We start from the raw sequence: 25,108 nt of genomic DNA, 5'->3' as shown, positions 1-25,108 counted from the left end.
TGGGAGGCGTGATGATGTCACACGAAACTCCCCACGGCGTTGAAGCTCATCTCCATTACAGTAAATGGAGAAAAACTGCTTCCAGTTATGACCATTACGCGTAGAATTTCGATATAAAACCTGCCCAACTTTTGTAAGGAAGCTGTAAGGAATGAACCTGCCAAATTTCAGCCTTCCACCCACACGGGAAGTTGGAGAATTAGTGATGAGTCAGTGAGTCAGTGAGTGAGGGCTTTGCCTTTTATTAGTATAGATATATATATATATATATATCCTATAGAAAACTACATTGGACGTGAACCAGTCTTTCAGTATAAACCTATGACAAACAAGAAAAAAATGCCTTACCAGAAATATCATTTGTCAAAATAAACTCCCAGCTGTTCAGATTGAATGATTTAATGGTTCAGACTTGACAGCCTCAGTGTAGTGTGTGCTAAGTGACCAGTAAAGTGGAGTCGTTTGCCGCTGTACAGGCTGTTATGTCAGGGCCATCTGCAGTAAACAGACTCTCTATGGTCTTAATATGCCATTTGCTTGTGTAGTCATATAGGATGATGCCCAGCTGAAATATCTGCCATCTCTATCTTGTTACCAGTCGTGATGCTGATGCCCGTCCGTGCCTGCTGTTCAGTTGGACTCCTGGCCTCCTCCAGTCTCAGAGACACTAAAGTCAAGCCGATGTGTTCAGCACCCCACTAGGACCTGATGGAGTCAAATGGAGGATAAATGAGATATGAACTACAAATAAACATCTGTCAAGTTTTAATCTCAAAATGTAACTTTTGCATAAGTAATATATATTATAATAAACATGTATTTAATGATCTTAGAGCGGTATTTAAGATCCGAAAAGTAATAAAGATCCAATTAAGTCAAATACTTGAATACCCTGCAAAATTATTACTCTTTTAAAGGCATAATATTTCCTCTTCGCAGATAGTTTAATATAGTAAACTTCATTATAAAAATAATAATTGAAATGTGACTATTAGCTCTATGATAACTGTGTTTCTTACATTTAACATTGATAACATGTAGAGACAGCCAATGGATTCTTTTAAGTCACAATTTTATTGCCAGCTTTCTTAACGTTGTCTCTTCCCTGATACCTGAACGTGAGAGTGTCAAGTATGTGATTTGTAATATTCTGTAATCATAATACAGCTAAGAACAAACTTGAATACGAGATCCACAGGCAGGAAACTCACTGGAGCTGCTGGTGTGTTGAGAATAGACATGAAGAGCGCAGAATATCTGACAGACATCAGCAAACAAAGAACAGATGGTGATCTGCGGGCAGAAGGGGGGACAATGGAATATTAGGAATACTTAAATAAAAAAACGTGGATAAATAGTAATGAAGGTAATAAAACACATTTTAGAGCTGTGTATTATAGAGGTAAAGATTTAACTCTGACAGTTTATTCAACGTTTAAAATTGTAATACGTTTATAGCCCGTCTTTAAGGTGACTTGTTAAATGTAGGCGACTATTTAATTTGGACATTCGAGTAAACACCAACAGACAAACATTTGTTTTAATCTGACTGACTCAATCAAGTAGAGCCCACACTTAAGTCCACGTCAATCTATTAAAATTAGGCGGACACAAATTTGTATTGTTATGTTCATTTAAATTTTCTTCAGACGCTGATTAGTAACGATAACAATCTCATATGCAAACTTTTATTATCATTATTTTTCAGAACCGCTAATCATAAATGACGGTGGTAAAAATACACTGCAGTCTTAATAATGCACTCGACATTGCTATATATGTAAGATATTGACACTAGTAAACTACCGTCGCAGATGTATTTTATGAATATACACTCCGTCTCTTACAGTCACTTTATGTTGACCGTCCACCTTTAGAAATTGCTCCCTCGTTTCTTTTTACGTATCCATAAGGCAATTGGCTAAAGTGGAGCATGGATGACAAATAACACCGATTAGCGATTTGTTAACTAAAAAGGTGATTGACTGCAATGTTTAAATTTTTGATTGGCTGATCAGTGCCTGACGTTCGCAAATTTAATATAAGATTGGCTGGAGTCGAAAATTATATTCACGCCAATTTTACTCCGGTCTGCAGAAATATCTACTTGCTCGCTGCGAATCAATGCTGGCAATACCTACCAGCCAAACGCGGTGACGTCACCGTTGACACGCCCGTGTGTTCACGTCACTTCCCTCGCGCTCGCTGTGATAAAGAGTTGATAAGCTTATTGAGAAGAGCTCTGACGGTGTAAGAGTTCGTGCAATTTGTTATTTGGGGCAGTGACTTAAATATAATAATAATCTCACACTATCTACGCAGTTTAAGCACTTTAACCTTTCTGATCACTTTGTTGATATAAAAGTAACAAAGCAGTTCGGCATTCCGTGTTTCAAACAGAGTGTACTTCAGTGTTAAGAATCACCTTCACCCTTTTACTATACACCCATAAATACATAACATAAATGATCTCAATCAGTCCCAGGTTTTCAGCATTCACATGAAGGAATTTGATGGTGATGATCATGAGGACATCTGGCCTTCAATCCATCAATGGATGGACTGCATGATGCCCTGATCAGGTGCCCTATTCCAGATTTGAGGTGCATAACAGCAGAAGGCCGCCCGCCTCACCAATTCTTTTAAGTTTATCTCTTGGAATTCTAAGCAGACCCTCATTTGAAGATCTAAGGTTACGATTTGGAATATAAGGTGTAAGACATTCTGAGATATAAGATGGAGCAGATTATTTAAGGCTTTATAAACCATAAGCAGTATTTTAAAGTCAATTCTAAACGGCACAGGTAACCAGTGTAGTGACACTCAGACTGGTGTGATGTGCTCGGATTTTCTTTTCTGATTTAAGATCCTAGCAGCTCCATTCTGCACTCGCAATCAATTGATGTCTTTTCTGGGTGGTCCTTAGAGGAATGCATTACGGTAATCTAGTCGACTGAAAACAAAAGCGTGAATTCATTTCTCAGCATCTTTCAGTGATATCAGAGGTCTAACTTTTGTTATATTTCTTAAGTGAAAAAATGCTGTCCTAGTGATCTGATTAATATCTGATTTAAAATTCAGGTCACAGTCTACATTTCGTCCTAAATTCTTAACCTCTGTCTTGACTTTTAAGTCTAATGGATCAAGTTTCTTTCTAATAACCTCATTATATCCATTTCTGCCAATCACTAAGATTTCTGTTTTCTCCTTCTTTAGTTTGAGAAATGACTACTCATCCATTGAGAATCACACGCTCACACATACCTGCTATTCTTCACTCCACTTGTCTCTGGATGGCCCCTGGTTGTTTGTCTCTGCAGCCCGTCTTCCTCAGAACAGTCCAGGGAAGTTTGTTAAGAAGTAACACCCAACAGGCACTCCGCACTCTGAGGGTTTTCCTGCAGGTTTTCTCACATGCCAAGGGTGTAACTGCCATGCAACAATTGCATAAAAGTGAGCTTGTGTCTGGGTTGAGATTACTGCAATACTTTAGATGTGCAGACAGCCAGGAAACCCTGCTGACAATACCAATCATGGCCAATAGAGGGCGCTGCAGAACCAAGACCCCAGACACAATATACTCAGACTTCAATCCGGGTTCAAACAGAGCTTTGTGCTCCTCAAAATCCATTCAGTCACAGAATAAAGAGGTGCGCACACACACAGGTACACACAAGTGTAGACACACACACTCACACTCAAAGAAATGTATAAGTCAAGATGGCTGACAGCTTGTCTGCCCTACAAGATCATATGCTGGATGATGAAAAGAAACAAACCAACAGAAAGACACACACACACACACACACACACACACACACACACACACACACCATAGTAGATCTGAGCAGGTCGACGGGCACACAGGCATTAAGCTACCCTGGACCAGTCTGTCTGTCTTTCTGTCTATGCAGTTTGTTTGTGTCATTTAACCCAAGGTGCTTTGTTCCAAATTAAATATTATTGAAGTTGTTCACGTGATTCATTTTCTGTTCATTTTACTCTGCCTGTATTTGTGTTAACAGAAGTTAATGTATCTGATTGTAAGTTTTTGGATGGCAGGCACAATCACTTGTATTGTATTGAGTGATTTTCTGTGGTATCTCTAAAGTCTTTTTTACATGGAAGTGCTGGATGGGCCCCTCCAGGTCAAGTTCTTTTAGTTTTTCTTGTTAATGCAAAACTCCTCCTCGATTATAAAATGAACTCCAAATTTAAGATGGGTCGTCACCCGTGCATATCCCATTGTAGAGATGCTAATGATGCCATTTTGTGAGGTTTTGTTCATTTCTAGAGTCTTTTTAAGTCGTTACTCATGATATCCATTACAAATCTCATAACTTTGCACTGTGCAGGATTGGTCTTAGTTTCTTACTGCCCAGATGCCTGGTGGTCTCAACTACTTGTGGCAGGATGTTATTCTGTTATGACTGCACAGTTTAAAGAAAAACAAAGGTGGGCATGAAAAGTGACGTGTAGGTCACCTCCACCATAATGTGATGTTGGGTGAGGAGCAGGAGACCAGTTGGCACAACATTCTTCTCTCCTGTACTAATAAACCCCCCCACTTTACCTTCCTATTTGAACTGAAGAAAAGGAAAGGGGGAATAACTGGTGGTCCTTCATTTGTCTTTTCTCCAGCTCTAGTAGATGACAGTAGGTACTGCAATGTCCTGTACTGTAAGAGATTACTAACGGCAAACACAATGACACACAAAAAAAGAGAGGCAAACAGGAAAGATGTGGTCAGTAAAGAGCTGAACTTGAGCCCTGCTCCTCTACAGCTCCTCACTTCAGACCATCAGAGGAAAATGAAAAGGAAACCAACATTCACCACACAGCGGGTGACTGAGACGAGCGTCTGCCCAAACTCACCACCTGAGGCCTCAGATAAGGAGCAGATCAGGCAGCTTTTCTGTTGGTATGGCTCCCCTAGTCAGAGTTTGCTTTGTAACTTTATCACAGTGTCATCTGAAGTGTCCCTGAAGTCACCAGAGCATTTATTTCAAACTGGCCTGCCTCTCTGCTGAAGTCACAGACTATTCAGATACACTAAAGAGTTTATAGGCTACCAAGTGTCATTAAACCGGAGGTGCATGTGGGCAGTTTGTTGCACTTGAGGGAAAAATTGCAGTAGCATTAAGATAAGGTGGCAGCCAGCATTCTGAGCTGAATGTGGGCGGAGCTGGATGGCTGACTGACAGCAACATGTCACACTGGCACACAGAGTTCACGTGACATTACACAAGGCCACCATGATTCATGAATGTAAAGAGAGACTGAATAGCAGCGCATGCAGCAGACTGGGCCTCATGACAGAGAGAGCAACGCTGGGGAAGACAATCGGCCATCCTGGCTGTGGTAGGCGATGGAGGACCGGCATGAGGGAAGTCATGTGTGTCAAGTGCATGCTTCTTATTTTATAAGGCGTTTCTCATGGCCTGTAACTGAGAGAAAGTACAGCTAGATGTGTTAAGTGTCACAAGGAATGGTGGGCAGTTTGTCATTGTTTAACAGATGTGCCCGCCATTGACCTCAACTGCTACTTAGTGTGATGGTGTCCTCCATGTTGATTAAAGTAGTAAAATAAAACATTCTGAGACTCCACTCTACCTTATGACTTATTTCTGCTCAAACACTGCATACCATCATTTCTACATAGGCACTATATAAATAAAATGTATTATTATTATTATTATTATTATTATTATTATTATTATTATTTTTATTATTATTATTATTATCTATCCATCCATCCATTATCCAACCCACCACATCCTAACTACAGGGTCACTGGGGTCTGCTGGAGCCAATCCCAGCCAACACAGGGCGCAAGGCAGGAAATAAACCCTGGGCAGGGTGCCAGCCCATATTATTATTATTATTATTATTATTATTATTATTATTATTATTATTATTATTATTACCTCCATCTGTGGCAGTCATTTCGCTGAGCACATCTTTATTAATAGGCTTGTAATGTCTGCCAAAGGAAGAGCAGTACAGGGAGGACACAGAGAAGAAGCCATTCCTGTGGAGCTCACTGCCCAGCTCTTCACCTGGCGCTATCTTCTCCGCTGATGACATCACATCTCACCCGCTCTCTCCCTGGTGATTTAATCCCTGATGTTCTTTGGTAGTTTACATCACTCATGACAGTTGTTTGCTGGTGTGTTTCTGAAGCACTGCTTACGTATTTTCTTCTTCATGATGAAACGCCACACTACTTGGTAACTAAGTCCAGGTGTCTATAGTTCTCTGTGTGAAGAAAAAACCTCCTAACTTCAAACGGCGTCCCCCGTGTTCATTTTAAAGTCACAGTCTCGATCCACTGGACTAATTCCCTTCATCATTTTAAACACTTCACTCAGGTCTCCTCTTCATCTTCTTTTGTTTAAACTGTAAAGGCTCAGCTCTTTTAATCTTTCCTCTGCACTAATATTTTGTCTGCAAATTTAATACTTCAGTGATGATATTAGCATCAAGACTTGTGACAAGTGATGACTTCAGTTCCTGATTTGCAGTCTCATCCACCTCTAAGATGGCATTCACCACAATGACAGTCTTCTGTTTTACATCAAGACTGAATCGGCTCATGTTGTTTGTTCACTAATTTAAATCTAAGATGTTTTCATGTTAAGTGAGAAGACATCAATCGGCTTTTGGTGTAAAGCTTCACTCTGGGAGGTCTTGTATTCTGACGTCTTTCATGCCCACCTGCTCGCTCCACTCTGCTCTTCCGCTCTGTAGACATTTCTAGATGTTTCATATTGACACTTGGTGGCCAATGCCGTCCACTTCCTGCTCAGTCCTTCACGCCTCCAGCCATTTCTAACTCACAAAGCTCATCTCTCGGTCACAATGGACATCAGACTTGTTGTGATTCTCCCCATCTTTATAACATGTAAGTATTTATTTATGGATATCCTACATTTAATTTAGGAGTCTCTTTCTCTTTGTAAGCTCACTACAAGTAACTTGTCTCTTAATTTGCACATTTGTCCTTTTTTCACAGGTGTTGTCCCCAGGCTCATCTCCAGGGTTCCCAGAAGTGATTGAATGTGACCTGAGAAATGCCAGTGTGGTCATCTGGTACCGGCAGTACCCTGGGCAGCCCCCGGTGGCTTTAGGGTTCTATGACAACAAGTCACCTCTTCCACCTCCCAAGTTCACTGACTATTTTAATGGAGTCTTTTCTTATTCCAATGAGACTGCGACTTTAACATTTAAAAATGTCACCAAAAGTGACGCTGCAACTTATTATTGTGTGAAGATGGAGAGTTGGAGGTCCGTGTTTGGGAATGGAGTCACGCTTGACTTATGAGGAGACGTATAGTAAGTGCTGCTTCATGACACGCCGCCTCTGATACTTGTTAACATGAGGTGGGATTACGAGAGCCGGGTCTTGAATGATGACAGGGGGCATCAAACACAAAGACGCCAATTAGGATTAGTCCTCTGCAATTCCATTAAATGAACAGGCCATTGATAGGGTTATATTTATAGAGTTATTGATGTGCTGAAATGTGTTATGACAGATACAACAGCACATCGTCATTTAAAATGACATTAAAATGACATTCTTATACAGCAAGGCAGCAGCTTTACTCCACTGTCAAATATGGAAACTGTTTGAATAAAATATTAGAGAAGGTGTGAAAAGTGTGAGAGTACAATAGAAATAAAGGAGTTCAATGAATTTGCTAAGTTATGTTTAATGAATGAAATCATTGTGATAAAAGTAAAAGTTGCTTCTTGTCTGCCACAATTCTTTTTATTTCTGAATTCTAACACTCGCGTCTAATGAGGACGTTCACTCGGTGTTATCTTCACCTACTCAGATTCAGCAAAGTGCTTTATCATTTACACAGTCCAGGCGATAAGTTAAAAATAAAAAGTTTAAAAAGAGGGGGACATTTAGCCTTTTGTTAAGTCTGTTAAGAGTTTTTAATCCATCAGTAAGATCAGTAAACACACATAAGAGCATTCGCTGAGTGCTGAAAGGAAGAAGAGGAAGGAGCGACGCCGACAAGCCACAGAGCTGCAGGCCTTCCATTTCACACACAGCGCCGTCCAGCATTTTAACAGCAGAATGACGTCTTGTGGTTCTTAGTCTTTAACGTAGGCACCCACCATGTCTCTGAGTATTATTTTATTTTTATTTGTGGAATATGTTTTTGTACTATAGACATGTGTTTAAAGTAATGGTATTCAAGTCAGAGACAATGGCGTACAGTAAAATGTCCTGTCCTAGTAATGCGGGGGTCTCGTGTCTCAGCTCTTCACAGGACAGATGCAGCTCGTACACTTGGCACGTGTTTAAAATTACAGAAGGTTTATTAAAGTTTATCAACTCATACAAAGTGTGCACTCAAACTGCCTCCGTACTCAGTGAGACACAAACAATGTCCATTTTCATTTGTCATAAAAAGTGAAATTTGTGAACGGCTGGCGTCCTAATGGGGTTGGTTTGAGTTTGCACCCAATGCTGCCAGTGCAGACACAAGGTTCCCACTAACAGTTAACTGGGAATGATCGACAGATCATTTACAGACATACTGATATATCTATATATCTATATCTATATTTATATATATACTAGCAGAATACCAAGGCGCAAGAGCGGAGAAGTAGTGTGTTAAAGAAGTTATGAAAAGAAAAGGAAAAATTTTAAAAATAAATAACATGATTGTTAATGTAATTGTTTTGTCATTGATATGAGTGTTGTTGTCATATCTATATATCCATCCATCCATCCATTTTCTAACCCGCTGAATCCGAATACAGGGTCACGGGGTCTGCTGGAGCCAATCCCAGCCAACACAGGGCACAAGGCAGGAACCAATCCTGAGCAGGGTGCCAACCCACCAGATATATATATATATATATATATATATATATATATATATATATATATATATATATATATATATATATATATATATATATATATATATATATATATATATATATATATATATACAATATATATATATATTGTGGACGCTGGTCCGACACACACAGACGGACATCATAAGTTCCACCACACACCGCTTATTATACACAATATTTACAGTTTTACGGCACCACAAACCCCAGTGCCTCCTGCACCGATTCCCCAATGTCCAGGCCTCTCAGTTCCTCTGCCTTTCTCCTGGCTGCCTCTAGTCCTCCCTCCAGCTCCGTCCTCTTCCACCCGACTTCTGCCGATGACTGGAGGTTAGGCGCCCTTAAATAGGAACCCGATGGGCTCCAGCTGCTTCCCGGCATTTCTGTAGCCACGCCTCTAGCGTGGCAGAAGTGCCGCTGCGCACCGTAAGCCGCCCGGTGTCCCTGTCGTCTTCCCCAGCACCTCCCGTGGCGGAAGCGCTGGACTGGGATATTCAGGCACTGGGGCACCCTGGCGCTGGCCACGGGTCCCTACAGGGTTGGGCTTCCAAGCCCTTTACCTGAGGCCCCAACATAACCAGGGACGGACGCCTCCTCGCGGTCTGGAGGAGGCACAACCGCTAGGGAAGACACGTGGTCCGAGCGACACTCCCGAAAGGGCAGCACATCCCCAGAGAGGGTCCAACATGTCCCCAGGGTCCAACACGGCACCCTGGGACATCTTGTTCGCACCCTCCGACGCCAACGCCTCTGGTCTGTGCCGCTCGCCCGCCGCCCCCACCAGCCGGGCACCATCGTCCTCCCAGCTGGGAGCCCGCTGAGCGCCCGCTCCAGGAGGGCAGGGTCCCAAACGACGCCGGCTCCAGCGCCCGGGGCTTCGGACCTGTAAAAAGAGGAAAAGGGAGGGCCAGAAGCACTGCCTGGACACTCACCCAGGCCCTGTCAGTCTCTGTACCGACAGTGCTCGCCTTCCAACAGCCCACAAGTTGCCTGACTGACTCCTCCGCCGCAGGTTCCATGCTTGTCCTCTTGCTCTCAGCGGGACGCTCGCGCGTCGGCTCGCCCAGCCGCTCAGGGGTTCCCTCTGCCTCCGCGAGAGGACGGCCTTTCTCCGACGCCGCACTCAACGAGACGCCATCTCCCATCGGAGGCATTCACCCCTCGGTTCCTCCTTCTCCTCTTGGACGCTCGACTGTCTGGGTCTGAGCAAGGCAACAGCTCAAATCCAACCCCGCCTGCGCCCCTGCAGAGCAACGGAGACTGCCGCGGGCTTGGAGCGCAGGGCGCAGGACCCAGGTCACTCATCAACCCCTGTCCTGCCAGCCGCTGCACTCTCTCCTCGCCCCATCGGCTGTCTGCACCGCCAAGCGTCCGCTGTTGGGGAATTGCTTACTTGAAGCCGATCTTCCTTTAAACAGTCACGCCGTGTTCGCGAATCCCCCTCATACTTTACGGGACGGGCGTCACCTACCTTCCCTGCAGTACTCTGCTGGCCACAGGCTCCAGCGCCTCGCCGATCCTCCGTCTCATATGGCGCTCCTCCGATGCGACCACCTTCCCCTGCAGCTTCTCCAGCTGGACAGCGAGAGCACTTAGCATCTGTAAAGAGATGACTCGGCGGGCGAAGGGATCCTCACTCGCGCCAGCCGCTGGCAAAATAGAGAGACAGGCGCCGTGGGCTTACCTGTTGATCAGCTCCACTGCCGCCTGCCTCCTGTGGGCCACTCCCTCTGGCCCAATCGGTCTCTTCTTGGCACGAGACTGGCGTTCCATGGTCCCGCTTCTGTACCGCCATTGGCGGGCACACAAGACACACCGCCAATCCTGTGCCTGTCAGCGGCGGGACATCCAGGCCGCGCCATTTTGCCTCTTTCTCCCCAGCGCGGCGGCATACTGGCTCTTCGGGTTGCAGCGTCTCCCTCTCAGCAGCTCTCCCAGCTGCTGCTGCATTAACGAGGCACCGCTGTTCGACAGGCGCCTGCCACCGACAAGGATCCGGCAGTCCCTGCCTGTCGAAGAAAAACAGACACGGGCCTACAGGGCCCTTTGCCAGCAAGCAGGAAACTTACCTCCCGGGACCTGTCTGTCCGGTGAAACGCCCCGCATGGCCTCGATAGGCGACCTGCCGCCCGGTGCCTTCTGCCACGACGCGTTTCACGGAGCCCGCTGCACTCCAGCAACGCCCATTATCCTTCCTCCGCACCTGGGAAGCTCGGCCATATGCGGACTGGCGGCAGTCCGGATGAACCACTCCCGCTGGGTTGTGCATGCGCTGCTCCCGCGCAGTGTGTAGTCCGCTGCTGTGCCGGGCCGTCCACAGAATTATTTTTTAATGCAGGTCCCCGCCTTGAACCAGGCGGAGTATCCTGCCGACTACGCCACTGTGGATGCTGGCCCGACACACACAGACGGACATCATAAGTTCCACCACACACCGCTTATTATACACAATATTTACAGTTTTACGTGCACCACAAACCCCAGTGCCTCCTGCACCGATTCCCCAATGTCCAGGCCTCTCAGTTCCTCTGCCTTTCTCCTGGCGCCTCTAGTCCTCCCTCCAGCTCCAGCTCCTCTTCCACCACTTCTGCCGATGACTGGAGGGAGGCGCCCCAAATAGGAACCTCGGATGGACTCCAGCTGCTTCCCGCATTCTGTAGCCATGCCACAGCATGGCGGAAGTGCCGGCTGCGCACTCCGAAGCCGCTCGGGTGTCCCCTGTCGCCTTCCCCAGCATCTCCCGTGTGGCGGAAACGCTGGGCTCCCGGGATATTCAGGCACTGGGCGCCGCCTCGGTGGCCACGGGTCCCTACAGGGCTGGGCTTCCAAGCCCGCTACCCGAGACCCCCAGCATAACCAGGACGGACGCCTCGTGGTCTGGAGGAGGCACAAGCCCTCCTCCGTCCTCCTGGCGTCCCGGCCGGGGACCACAGTATATATATATATATACTGCTCAAAAGAATTAAAGGAACACTTTTTAATCAGAGTATAGCATAAAGTCAATGAAACTTCTGGGATGTTAATCTGGTCAGTTAAGTAGCAGAGGGGGTTGTTAATCAGTTTCAGCTGCTGTGGTGTTAATGAAATTAACAACAGATGCACTAGAGGGGCAACAATGAGATGACCCCCAAAACAGGAATGAATGGTTTAACAGGTGGAGGCCACTGACATTTTCCCTCCTCATCTTTTCTGACTGTTTCTTCACTAGTTTTGCATTTGGCTACAGTCAGTGTCACTACTGGTAGCATGAGGCGATACCTGGACCCTACAGAGGTTGCACAGGTAGTCCAACTTCTCCAGGATGGCACATCAATACGTGTCATTGCCAGAAGGTTTGCTGTGTCTCCCTGCACAGTCTCAAGGGCATGGAGGAGATTCTAGGAGACAAGCAGTTACTCTAGGAGAGCTGGAGAGGGCCATAGAAGGTCCATAACCCATCAGCAGGACCAGTATCTGCTCCTTTGGGCAAGGAGGAACAGGATGAGCACTGCCAGAGCCCTACAAAATGACCTCCAGCAGGCCACTGGTGTGAATGTCTCTGACCAAACAACCAGAAAGACTTCATGAGGGTGACCCAAGGGCCCCATGTCCTCTAATGGGCCCTGAGCTCACTGCCCAGCAGCATGCAGCTCGATTGGCATTCGCCATAGAATACCAGAATTGGCAGATGCACCACTGGTGCCCTGTGCTTTTACAGATGAGAGCAGGTTCACCCTGAGCACATGACAGAAGTGAAAGGGTCTGGAGAAGCCATGGAGAACATTATGCTGCCTGTAACATCATTCAGTTTGGTGGTGGGTTAATGATTGTCTGGGGAGGCATATCCATGGAGGGTCACACAGACCGCTACAGGCTTGACAAAGGCACCTTGGCTGCCATTAGGTACCAGGATGAAATCCTTGGACCCATTGTCAGACCCTATGCTGGTACAGTGGCTCCTGGTGCACGACAATTCCTGGCCTCATGTGGTGAGAGTATGCAGTCAGTTCCTGGAGGATGAAGGAATTGATACCATTGACTGGCCACCACACTTTCCTGACCTAAATCCAATAGAACACCTCTGGGACATTATGTTTTGGTCCATCCAATGCCACCAGGTTGCACCTCAGACTGTCCAGGAGCTCAGTGATGCCCTGGTCCAGATCTGGGAGGAGATCCCCCACAACACCATCTGTCATCTCATTAGAAGCATGCACCGATGTTGTCAGGCATGTATACAAGAACACAGGGGCCATACAAAGTGCTGCATACAATTTGGAGTTGCTGCAATTCAATTTGGGCAAAATGGACTAGCCTGCCACATCATTTTTTCACTCTGATTTTTGGGGCGCTCTTTGAATTCAGGGCTCTGTAGGTTGATCATTTTCATTTCCATCAAACGATGTGGCATCCTTTCGCTCCTAACACATTACCCAGTCTATATCAGTATAGATATCCAGGAGGATTTCTTTTCCCATTGAGATCTGATGTGTTTTCAAAGTGTTCCTTTAATTTTTGAGCAGTTTTTATATATATAGCAAAATACCCAGCTTGGCAGCAGAGAAGTAAAAAGAAAAGGAAACATTTTAATAATAACGTAACATGATTGACAATGTATTTGTTTTGTTATTGTCATGAGTGTTGGCATATATATATATATATATATATATATATATATATATATATATATATATATATATATGTATATATATATATATATATATATATATATATATATATATATATATATATACAAACTGATTCCAAAAAGTTGGGACACTATACAAATCGTGAATAAAACTGAATGCAATGACGGGAGGTGCCAACTTCTAATATTTTATTCAGAATAGAACATAAATCACGGAACAAAAGTTTAAACTGAGAAAATGTATCATTTTAAGGGAAAAATATGTTGATTCAGAATTTCATGGTGTCAACAAATCCCAAAAAGTTGGGACAAGGCCATTTTCACCTCTGTGTGACATCTCCTTCTTCTTACAACACTCAACAGACGTCTGGGAACCTAGGAGACCAGTTTCTCCAGTTTAGAAATAGGAATGCTCTCCCATTCTTGTCTAATACAGGCCTCTAACTGTTCAATCGTCTTGGGCCTTCTTTGTCGCACCTTCCTCTTTATGATGCGCCAAATGTCTCTATAGGTGAAAGATTTGGACTGCAGACTGGCCATTTCAGTACCCGGATCCTTCTCCTACACAGCCATGATGTTGTGATTGATGCAGAATGTGGTCTGGCATTATCTTGTTGAAAATGCAGGGTCTTCCCTGAAAGAGATGACGCCTGGATGGGAGCATATGTTGTTCTAGAACCTGAATATATTTTTCTGCATTGATGGTGCCTTCCAGACATGCCAGCTGCCCATGCCACACACACTCATGCAACCCCATACCATCAGAGATGCAGGCTTCTGAACTGAGCATTGATAACAACTTGGGTTGTCCTTGTCCTCTTGGTCCGGATGACATGGCGCCCCAGATTTCCAAAAGAACTTTGAATCGAATCGCCTGACCACAGAACAGTCTTCCATTTTGCCACACTCCATTTTAAATGATCCCTGGCCCAGTGACAACGCCTGAGCTTGTGGATCTTGCTTAGAAATGGATTCTTCTTTGCACTGTAGAGTTTCAGCTGGCAACGGCGGATGGCACGGTGGATTGTGTTCACTGACAATGGTTTCCTGCAAGTATTCCTGAGCCCATTCTGTGATTTCCTTTACAGTAGCATTCCTGTTTGTGGTGCAGCGTCGTTTAAGGGCGCTGAGATCACGGGCATCCAGTATGGTTTTACGGCCTTGACCCTTACGCACAGAGATTGTTCCAGATTCTCTGAATCTTCGGATGATGTTATGCACAGTTGATGATGATAGATGCAAAGTCTTTGCAATTTTTCGCTGGGTAGCACCTTCTGATATTGCTCCACTATCTTTCTGCAACATTGTGGGAATTGGTGATCCTCTACCCATCTTGGCTTCTGAGAGACACTGCCACTCTGAGAAGCTCTTTTATACCCAATCATGTTGCCAATTGACCTAATTAGTGTTTATTGGTCTTCCAGCTCTTCGTTATGCTCAAGTTTACTTTTTCCAGCCTCTTATTGCTACTTGTCCCAACTTTTTGGGATTTGTTGACACCGTGAAATTTTGAATCAACAGATTTTTCCTTTAAAATGATAAATTTATTTGTATGATGATGACGTGACTCCCCACCCGCCTTAGCTGTCAATCCCCCACAAACACAGTCTCTCGAATTTGCATAAGCACAGCCCCTCACCTGCAATTTTAACTTAGTTACAAAGTGATCAAAACTCGCTTATATCCTGCGTCCTCTCATTAAACTTGTATCCCTCATTACCTGTGGGCATGTGAAACGCCAGCGTAGCCTGTCTATGAACTTAATTTAAAGTTTAGGTTTACACCGTGCTTTGTTTCCAAGTAGCAGCACTCATGAATATGATAGTATATGTCAGTCGCCGCTTCTTATTGTTTCGCTGCCTTCTCAATTATATAATGCATGTTTTCTTCAGCTTTTGGAGCTCTTCCTGGTTTTCTACGACTCGCTGACAGTCAGTTCACGTGATTACGTGGGAGGCGTGATGATGTCACACAAAACTCCGCCCCACAGCTTTCGAGCTCAACTCCATTACAGTATATGTAGAAAAATAGCTTCCAGTTATGACCATTACGCGTAGAATTTTGAAATGAAACCTGCCCAACTTTTGTAAGTAAGCTGTAAGGAATGAGCCTGATAAATTTCAGCCTTCTACCTACATGGGAAGTTGGAGAATTAGTGATGAGTCAGTCAGTCAGTCAGTCAGTCAGTGAGTGAGTGAGTGAGTCAGGGCTTTGCCTTTATTAGTATATATATCTATTATAAAAAAAAATCATGGGAGGGAGACGAGATGTGATCTTCTCAGAAGACACTTTGACGTCACGCAAGACAAGGCAGTGAGACAGGATTTTAAATGATCGACATGCAGCGCAACAAGCAGAACACGCAGCTCGCCAGCAGCAACAACAAGCCAGTAAATCTCATCTCCTTAGCATGTGTTCAGCACCCCCCTTCACAACACGAGCAGCATTATACGTATTCCATGAGAAAGACATTTAACCAGGCCCGGGGCCAGGAAATGAAGGACAAAGATTAGGTGACAAGGTTGAATGTTGTAAAGAATTCAAAAACGTTGGCGTGGTACACATGCACAGCAGGTTAGAGATAATGGAAGTACGAAAATTCCAAAGTCTCAAAAAAAGGATAGGAAAACAAAGGGAAATTATTCCTCGGTGAAGTGACGGAACAGCGAAAAGAGATCAAATATATTGTTTGGATTTAAACTTTAAGTCGTAGACTTGTAGATCGTGTAATTCATGTTGCCAGTGACAATTAAAAGATTCCAAAAATGTTGTTGCGGTATGAAGTCCCATGAGACGGAGACATTTAACGTGAGATTCTTTCAAGTCACGCCCTACTTGTAACTATTTTCATACAAGACCTCGGTCATCTAACCTCAGTCATGTGAATGCTTTTGTCAAACACACTTCCTACGCTCTCAGCCCTTATAAATTATATCAGGAAAATGATTTTATACGTTCTAGATGACATGTCAACGACAAAATGAAGAAGAAAGAGCATGGACAAACATTCGAGAAAGTTGTTTTATTTATTAGAGAGAAAGAAATGATATTTACTCACAGGCAGTTATATGTTGTGTTGTCACAATGAAAGTCCAAACACGGAATCAAAATTCAATTCAATCTTGAAGAAAAATTAATTCCAAATATTGTTTTTACAAAAGTTGTAAAGTAAAATGAAAATAATGCATATGTAACAATTCCCATGAAAATAACAATCACTTTAAAATGTAATGACGTATATTTCCGTAAACCAAACCCGGGTGGGTGAGTTAAGCAAGCAGGGGTGGAGCTCCCTAGTAAATATATATATATGTGTGTGTGTGTGTGTTGTGTTATACAACAGTGGTCTCCAGTCCCGGAGGACCCAAGTGGCTACAAGTTTTCATTTTAACCCTTTACTTAATTGGTGATCAGTTTTTGGTGCTAATTAACTCCTTTTCCTTTCATTTTAATTGTTTTTTAAGATTTATTCTTCTGAATTGCTTCATTTTTTTCCTCAAACAGAAATGAAATGTGAAGTGAGTGAGCCAACAGAAGACCAACTAAGTCAGGGCCTTAAACTCACACCAATTTCATTCCAACCAGTTGTTTAATTAGGCGCTGAGTCTTGTTGTTCATTAAACTCCTTCTTTATTTCCATGCATTGTTGCTGCTCTCATTGTGCAATAGCAGACATTTCTGAAATTGTTGATTTTTTCTTTTCTGTTCAAATTTTTTGAGGACCTGAGCAGATCAGCATTCCTGAGACCTTCATCTTTCTTTATTTTCAGATATTGTATGATGGTCACAGTTTGCTGGTCCTGTTTTGTCTCATTTTTTATCTCTTTATTGTTTGGCTGCCAATTAAGGAAAAATAAACAATTAAGGGGTCTGAGTCTTCAAAGGCAAGTCAAATAAGATAAATTCAAAAGAAGTTAATTAGCAGCTGCAGCTACTGTGGCCCTCCAGGACTGGAGTTTGAGACCCCTGTTATGTGGTATCTGTCAAGTAAATCAAAGAGTACACGACACGTATTTTGCTCTTATTGGGGCTCATCAGATGTGCGCACCTTTGCTTTCTCTTGTGGGGATCGAAACCTCAAACAGCAGCATCTCACGTGAATCCTCTGATGCTGAGCCTCAATGGCTGGTTTGCTTACTTGACAAAGTATAGAATGGAGTTTTATATCCACAGGTCTGAATCACAATCTGATTATCTGGGTGGTTACCTACCAGGTAATGCTTGTGGTTGGTTGGCCAGTCAATAATAAGGGGGAAACACGTATCGTGTACTCTTTGTATGCTTTGACAGATACTGTATAACATATCTGCGGTAGGCTGGCACACTGCCTGGGGGTTTGTTTCCTGCCTTGCACCCTGTGTTGGCTGGGATTGGCTCCAGCAGACCCCCGTGACCCTGTAGTTAGGATATAATGGGTTGGATAATGGATGGATGGATGTATAACATATCTATGGTGTGCTTCTCACAACTGATCAGAATCAGATTGCGTTCCAGACCTAAGAATATATTTAAATATATATATATATATAATAATAATAATAATAATAATAATAATAATAATAATAATAATAATAATACATTTTATTTATACAAGGCGCCTTTCAGAGAACTCAAGGACACCAAACAAACAATAAATAAAAAATAAATACAAAACACAATTATAAACAACTTAAAACATCAAGAAATCTAAAAATTAAAACCAAACAAAACCACTATAATTAGGAGGAAGAAGGAAAAGCCATTTTCAAACAAATGTGTTTTAAGTTTACATTTGAAAGATGAATATGATTTCATATTTTGGAGATCCGCAGGTAATGAGTTCCAGTGCCTTGGGAGCAGAACGGCTGAAAGCTGTGCTCCCCATGGTGGTTAGACAGGCAGAGGGATGGTCAGATGGGCGGAGGAAGAGGATCTAAGGTTACGGGATGGAATGGCAACATGTAGAAGGTCAGACAGATATGGAGGTGCGAGGTTATGGATGGCCTTAAAAGTTAGTAGCAAATTCTTAAAATCAATACGAAACTTAATGGGAGCCAATGAAGCTGCTGCAAGACCGGAGTAATATGGTGAAAAGATGAGGTTCGAGTAATCATGAAGCTGCAGAATTCTGGACTAACTGAAACTTGTGAAGAGATTTATTAGGGAGACCAAAGAGGAGTGAATTGCAGTAGTCCAGCCGAGAAGTGACAAGACTATGAACAAGAATGTCAGTAGTATGTGGAGTGAGGGAGGGACGAATGCGATTAATATTACGTAAGTGGAAGTAAGCAGACCGGGTGATGTTATTAATGTGACATTGGAAAGATAGAGTACTGTCGAGGATGACACCCAGACTCTTGACCTGAGATGATGGGGAAACAACAGAGTTATCAATAATAAAAGAAAGATTATTGGTTTTGGATAATGATGATTTTGAACCAATGAGGAGAACCTCAGTTTTGTCACTGTTTAATTTAAGAAAATTTAAAGAGAACCAGGATTTAATTTCAGAAATGCAGTCAATAAGTGAGGGTGGTGGAGAAGAGGAGGTGGGTTTACCAGCAAGGTAGAGCTGGGTGTCATCAGCATAACAGTGAAAATTAATGTTATATTTGCGAAAAATATTGCCAAGGGGAAGAAGGTAAATAATAAAAAGAAGAGGCCCCAGGACAGAGCCCACCTGAAGTAGCAGTGGTGGGTTGGGATGTGAAAGTTTTAAGCTGTATGAACTGAGTGCGGCCTGAAAGGTAAGATCTAAACCAGTCAAGTGGAGTGTGAGTAATGCCAATCAAAGATAATCTATTAAGGAGAGTGGTATGACAAATAGTATCAAAGGCCGCACTCAGATCAAGAAGGATGAGAATAGTGATTAGACCAGAATCAGCAGCCATAAGGAGGTCATTAGTAATTTTAACAAGTGCCGTTTCTGTACTATGAAGGGGGCGAAAACCAGACTGGAACTTCTCATTTAGATGATTGTGAGACAAGTGGGTGTGAAGTTGGATAGCTACTATTTTATCAAGAATTTTAGAGATAAAGGGCAAGTTAGAAATGGGGCGAAAATTATTGAAATTAGTAGGATCACAACCAGGTTTTTTTAATATTGGGGTTATAGCTGCAGTTTTGAAAGATGAGGGAATAATACCAGTAGTAAGAGAAGAGTGAATGATGGCAGAAATAAGAGGGACTAGAGAGGGGAGGCAGGCTTTAACCAAAACTGTAGGCAGTTATATATATTGTCACAAGAATGAGACATACTCAGATAAAGGTTTGGGGCAGCCACCCGTATAATCTGGTTTCCTGGCTGCAAAATCGTTTTGTAGTAATACAGAGCACTGAAGTGCATACAACTGAGTCCAAAACAAGACTGAGGGAAAAGGGAAAAAGGCAGGCTTTAAAAGGGGAAGACAGGAAGTGAGGTTATGAGGATCGGGCATGTGTCGTCCCTCATTAGATCAGGCCTGGACGTGACATCAGGGGCCGGAGCGGTAAGGTCTGTTTTCATTGGTTTGGTCCCGAAGTGATGTCAAGAGAGCCAGGTGGAGTCTCCCAGGGATGGTCTACAGGGAAGTGAGAAAAAGAGTCAGTGCACTCTGCCACACCCCGGCCTGCCTCAGAACTGCCTTCACTCAAGCCCTTTAGCTGCCTCCCATGTGCACGTGTGACAATAGATATATATATAGTATTTCTTTGAAAACAGCTGTTAAAGTTTTGTCAGATAAAAGTATTCCAAGTGCTATTTTGACCCGTTCAGTTCTTACACTAAACACACGACTTGTCAATTCTAGAAAAGCTGAAGTTGATTAATTTTTCTGCCATATTTAATTCCTTGCCTTAATTTGAATTTATGTACACATTGAAAATTAAAAAAATCTCGTAAGACTTTTCTTTGTTTTCCTCTGTCTTTCTAAATGAAATTCTCTGCTTTCTTCAACAGAAAATCAAACTTCAAATTCCTCTTCCTCTGAGAATGTCACCTGTGTCAGCTGGCACCAAGGTAAGTCACTGGAGCCACATAAACTTGTCACCTTGTCACGTGCAGGCATTTTCAGAAATACACAATTATTCTTTATTGTACAGTCAGTCCAGTATTTCTATGAATGCCTCCATTTTAATTTAACCTTACAGTTTTATTTTTGGCAGCCAGTTTCTTTATTCAGTTTTTCTCAATGTGAGTAAAAGGAAAAAGCAGACGTGTGAGGACTGAAAAGGAGACACAGGTAGAGAGAGGAATGGCGTTAGTTATATGACAAACTAGCAGGGTTACCTGGTGCTGTCCATGCTGGGGTACTCACTGCATTAAACAACACAAAAGGGGGTCTCTGAAATATTTAAGAGAAAACTGTGGATTGTATATCAGACACACGTAGACACACTGAGCTGGAATATTACATGGCTGAGCTACAATTGTTGACATTTCTCACAAAGGCACAATTTTAAAAATATTTACATAAGATATGTGATATAAAAGATAGATAAAACAAAAGGCATTTTATAATAGATAGATAGATAGATAGATGAACGGCACTTTATAATAGATAGATAGATAGACTGATTGATTGATTTAGTGGCTTGAGGTACCAAAGGGCTTTTCTAAAAGTCTCAGATATTTGTTACCCTAAACTCTCTCCATCATGCCAGCCTCGCCAACTGAGTGAACGTTCAGGATCAGACAGGTTTCTCCTCCTCCGTCTAAGGACTAAGTTATGGCGTAGCTCGCTGAGTCGAGTCAGACAGTTCCTCAGTTATTTAACTCTTCATGGTGACAGTTTTACATTTCACCCCAATGTCTGTAATAAACCAACATGTCCCCAAACAATGTCCCCAGAGTGATGTTGAAGGTCTTTCTTGTTTATAAAGGATATGTTGCCTTCTTGAGAATATTGTCTTTCATTCTAATAACATTTCTGATTTGTGTTTGTTTCTAAATATTATAAATTCCTGATGGCTTTCATGTGCTGATCATTTAGTGACGCTGGCTGAAGTTCTTTGTGACAGTTCAGTTTGATCTTTAAAGGGCCGCTCTTCAGTCTTCACCATGTTTCATTTCAAAGCCCCCAACTGACACCACAAGTGCTCATCTGCTCAACAAGATCTTCTTACTGAAGGTCTGATTCTGTAGAAAGAAGCACATGAGAAGCACCAGATCTCCTTGGCTGATTCATCTGTCAGGGTCACTGTGGAGATGCTGGTCATTTGGTTAACGTTGGAGACAATCTAGGAGGAGAGGAGCCGCTGTCCAAATCAAATCAGTCAAATCAGATGTTATTTGTCCAGGATAAATCATACAGACAGTACAAGTGTAGTGAAATGCTTAGTCTGTCAACTCCAATGGCTGTGCCTTTAACAAAATATAAAAGGAGAATAATAATAATACATGATTTTATAAATATCAAAATCATTAACAGAATTTTAAATATGTCAGAGTAATAAATAATATCTAAATATTCTTCTTCTTCTTTTCGCTGTTCCCATTAGGGGTTCCCACAGCAGATCATCTTCTTCCATATCTTTCTGTCCTTGTCATCTTGCTCTGTCACACCATCACCTGCATGTCCTCTCTCACCACATCCATGAACCTCCACTTAGGTCTTCCTCTTCTCCTCTTCCCTGTCAGCTTTATCCTTAACATCCTTTTCCCCAATATACCCTCATCTCTCCTCTGCACATGTCCAAATCAACACAACCTCACCTCTATGACTTTGTCTCCAAACGCCCAACTTGCTCTTTCCCAAAGTCCTCATTTCTAATCCTATCCATCCTTGTCACACCCAATGCAAATCTTAGCATCTTTAACTCTGCTGCCTCCAGCTCTGTCTCCTGTGCCACCGTCTCCAACCCATATAACATAGCTCTTAATCATACCCGTCTGTCACAAATCACTCTTGACACTCTTCTCCACTCACTCCACCCTGCCTGCACTCTTTTTTTCACCTCTCTTCCTGCACTCCCCATTACTCTGTACTGTTGATCCCAAGTATTTAAACTCATCCACCTTCGCCAACTCTACTCCCTCATCCTCATCATTCCACTGACCTCCCTCTCATTCACACGCATGTATTCTGTCTTTCTTGGTGGTCCTACTGACCTTCATTCCTCTCCTCTCATATCTCCACTTCTCAGGGTCTGCTCAACCTGCTCCCTACTATCTCTACAGATCACAATGTCATCAGCAAACATCACAGTCCATGGGGACTCCTGTCTAATCTCGTCTGTCAGCCTGTCCATCACCATTGCAAATAAGAAAGGGCTCAGAGCCGATCCATGATGTAATCCCACCTCCGTCCACTCCTACCGCACACCTCACCACGGTCACACTTCCCTCAGACATATCCTGTACAACTCTTACGACTTCTCTGCCACCCTGACTTCTTCATACAATACCACAGCTCCTCCTCAGTCACCCTGTTATATGCTTTCTACAGGTCCACAGAGATGCAATGCAACTCCTTCTAGGTCTTCTCTAAACTTCTCAACACCCTCAGAGCAAACATCACATCTGTGGTGCTCTTTCTTGGCATGAAACCATCCTGCTGCTCACTAATCATCACCTCACTTCTTAACTGAGCTTCCACTACTCTTTCCCATAACTTCATGCTGTGACTCATCAATTTTGTCCCCCTGTAGTTACTACAGTCCTGCACATCCCCCTTATTTTTAAAAAATCGGTACCACACACTTCTTCTTCATGCCTCAGGCATCCTTCATCTTCACCCTAACCTGCTGCACATCTTTCCCAGCTTGGTCCCTCTGTGTAGCTCACCGTCCTTTTCTCCTCCTTAGTGTCCAACCTCTCATACAACTCATCATATGCCTTTTCTTTAGCCTTTGACACCTCTCTCTTCACCTTGCGCCTTATCTCCTTGTACTCTTGTCTACTTTCTGCATCTCTCTGACTATCCCACTTCTTTGCCATCCTCTTCCTCTCTATACTCTCCTGTACTTCCTCATTCCACCACCAGGTTTACTTTGCCACCTTCCTCTGTCCAGATGTCACGCCAAAAACCCTTCTTGCTGTCACCCTTCCTACATCTGCTGTAGTTGCCCAACTGTCTGGTGACTCTTCTATCTATCTATCTATCTATCTATCTATCTATCTATCTATCTATCTATCTATCTATCTATCTATCTATCTATCTATCTGTTATATAGTGCCTTTCACATTCTTTTGTCTTCACTAATTGGGTGAGAACATGAAGTGCAGGATGGGCTGGTGGAGGAGGACTATGCCACTTAATGCAGAAAGAAGCCTCTGAAACTGAATAACAGTCAGAGATGATGGTGGGCCTGGACCCCTGAAATCAGTCACCATTATAAAGGAGTCCTGTAAATACCTGGGAGCCCAACTGGCCAAATGACCATTTCAGTTGACGTGTCCATCTTATCTTGTGACCAAGAGTGTGTCACCTGACCTGCCTGAACTTGAATTGACCTGATTTTTCACATCACCCTAAACAAGTCATCTACACACTTTAGAGCTGTTAGGTGAAGTTCATTTTTATTGTCAGCGTCAGCCTCTCTTGACGTGACGTTTTAAACTCTGTGTCTCCTCTTTTTCAGATGTGCCGTTGTATAAATACTTCACCATTGCACTAGCTGGGACTTTAGGCCTTGTGTTGCTGGTTGCGCTTGTATTTGAAAAATCAAAGGTAAGTGAAGCCGTCAGAAAACAGCAAAAGAGCTGAGGCTGGATGGACTTTCTCAAACTGTGTAAGGAAACATCATCAGGCAGGAGACTTGATGTCACAAATGTCAATCAATTTATACACCAAATTACCAGCTCCATGTTAACAGAGCTGATCTGTAGGCCTGAGTGATTTACAACATCAGGACACAATCCTTAACGTGAACAGAAACTAACTCCTGCTGGATGAGTTAAAGAGTCCAAATGTAACATGTCCTCCTTAAAATGCACGTCACAACTACTACTTCAGAATTAAACAATAGATTTACAGTAAAAGTATAGTAAGAGAAAGCACAAGGGACAAAACAAAGGTCTGGGGTACCACCCTGTATTTTATCAGCAATGTCTTTTGAGAAATTCATATTCAGAGTTGATCTTAAGAGACTGAGTCCAGGATGGGACAGATGGGAAAGGAAAGTGACAGGCTTTATAGATGGTGGGAAGGAAGAGGAGGGTCCAACAGGAAACAGGTGGAAGTGAGGTCAGGAACAGGGTGTGGACTGGAGCTGGAAGTGAAACAGGATTGGGGCTTAGGTGGTCTTCCTTCTGATGATCTGCAGAGGAGGAGAAAAGACATTAGTGCACTTTGTCAACCTGACTGAGTGTTCACATTTGGTCAAGACCACTGACTGCATGTGTGTGACACGGTGCCCCCCTCAGCCCAGACCAACCAGACTGGGTGTCCCAAGCTGAGAGGTCATGAATGCAGGAAAGGGCATCAGTATTAGCCTGGAGACGCCCCTACAATAAATGACAGTGAAACGTTAAGGGTGGAGGTCCAAAAACCATCTTGTGACACGCGGTTTCAACTCCTTGCGCATGGCCATCCACTGAAGAGTAGCATGGTTCATGACAAGGGTGAACTCCACGCCTAGGAGGTAATACCTCAGTGGCATTCCTGCCCATTTAATCGAGAACCTCCTGCCCGA

The sequence above is a fragment of the Polypterus senegalus genome, unplaced genomic scaffold (genome assembly GCF_016835505.1).
Source record: "Polypterus senegalus isolate Bchr_013 unplaced genomic scaffold, ASM1683550v1 scaffold_3800, whole genome shotgun sequence".
Taxonomy (NCBI): domain Eukaryota; kingdom Metazoa; phylum Chordata; class Cladistia; order Polypteriformes; family Polypteridae; genus Polypterus; species Polypterus senegalus.
The sequence above is the reverse complement of the archived record's forward strand: the minus strand, read 5'-3'. Positions refer to the sequence as shown.